Here is a 1,432-nt window from a genome sequence, read left to right as displayed (position 1 = left end):
ACTCTATTGTGAGTTTTTACTTGACGACAATTCGGTATACTTGCCGAGGGAAATTTGTTGAGAGACAAGTTTCCGTGCATCAAGTTTATCGCGCTGTTGCCGGGGATTGATTTTGTATCAACAACGATTAAATTGGTGGATAACTAGATTCAGCATTTTTCTTTTGTTTGATTTAATTTCTATTAATTAATTCACTTTCAGTTTCAGTTATTTTCTTCCCGTTACCCCTACCCGTTTGTGGTGTTCTCTTATTTGTTACAATTCAGTTCACTAACCCACTAACTGTTTGATATATTGCATTACTCACACTAACAGCATTTTTAACAAGAATACTCTCCATCTCCCTTTTTCTTTGGCCTTGTTGGTTGTATGACAGGTAGAAGAAGTGGGGCTTCAACTTCTTTTGATTCTGAACCTGAGAGGACCTTCCTTAGATTAAGGAGGGAAGCAAGAGGAAAGAGAGTTGTTGGTGCTGAGGAAGAGGAAGAGTATTTTGAACCAGACATGGATGAGAATATGGAGAACCATCATGAAGAAGAGGCTCACAACCATGGCAGAGAAGGTCCAGCGCATCATGCTGGGCAAGAGAGAAGAGTTCTGGGATCCTACATAAATCCAAACCCAGGAAACTATGGAAGTAGCATCCAAAAGCCAACCATACATGCCAATAATTTTGAACTGAAGCCACAGCTCATCACCCTTATTCAGAACAACTGTTCATTCGAAGGAAGTGTCCAAGAAGATCTCAATCAACATCTCACTACATTCCTGAGGATATGCGATACTGTGAAGTCTAATGGTGTTCATCCTGACACCTATAGACTACTTCTGTTTCCCTTCTCACTCAAGGACAAAGCATCTAAATGGCTGGAATCCTTCCCGAAGGAGAGTTTAACAACCTGGGAAGATGTGGTGAACAAATTCTTGGCGAGATTCTATCCTCTTCAAAGAATCAACAGGTTGAGAGCTGAGGTACAAACCTTCAAGCAACAAGATGGTGAAACTCTCTATGAAGCATGTGAGAGGTTTAAGGACTTGACAAGAAGATGCCCACCAGATATGTTCAATGAATGGGTGTAGTTACACATTTTTTATGAAGGTCTTTCTTATGAATCAAAGAAGGCAGTAGATCACTCATCTGGGGGATCTCTGAACAAGAAGAAGACCATTGAAGAAGCCATAGATGTCATTGAGACTATAGCTGAGAATGACTACTTCTATGCTTCTGAAAGAGGCAACACTAGAGGAGTGATGGAGCTAAACAACGTGGATGCACTGCTAGCCCAAAACAAGATGATCACCAAGCAGCTGGCTGATCTTACCAAGAAGATGGAGAGGAACCAAGTAGCAGCAATCACCACCTCATCAGCAACCCAAAAAGGAGTGAATGTAGAAGCAGAAGGTGATTAGGAACAAGCCAACTACATTGGAA

At 41.3% G+C, this 1,432-nt stretch overlaps 1 non-coding gene across 1 annotated transcript; it reads right to left on the bottom strand.

Annotated features, from left to right (window-relative positions):
• Positions 1–957: 957 nt before the first annotated feature.
• LOC112724401 (small nucleolar RNA R71) lies at positions 958–1,064 on the bottom strand. The gene has a single exon (XR_003163565.1). It is a non-coding gene; the product is annotated as a small nucleolar RNA R71 (small nucleolar RNA).
• Between the last annotated feature and the right edge of the window lie 368 nt (positions 1,065–1,432).

Source organism: Arachis hypogaea, chromosome 11 (genome assembly GCF_003086295.3).
Source record: "Arachis hypogaea cultivar Tifrunner chromosome 11, arahy.Tifrunner.gnm2.J5K5, whole genome shotgun sequence".
Taxonomy (NCBI): Eukaryota; Viridiplantae; Streptophyta; class Magnoliopsida; order Fabales; family Fabaceae; genus Arachis; species Arachis hypogaea.
This window is presented reverse-complemented; position numbering and strand designations above follow the sequence as displayed.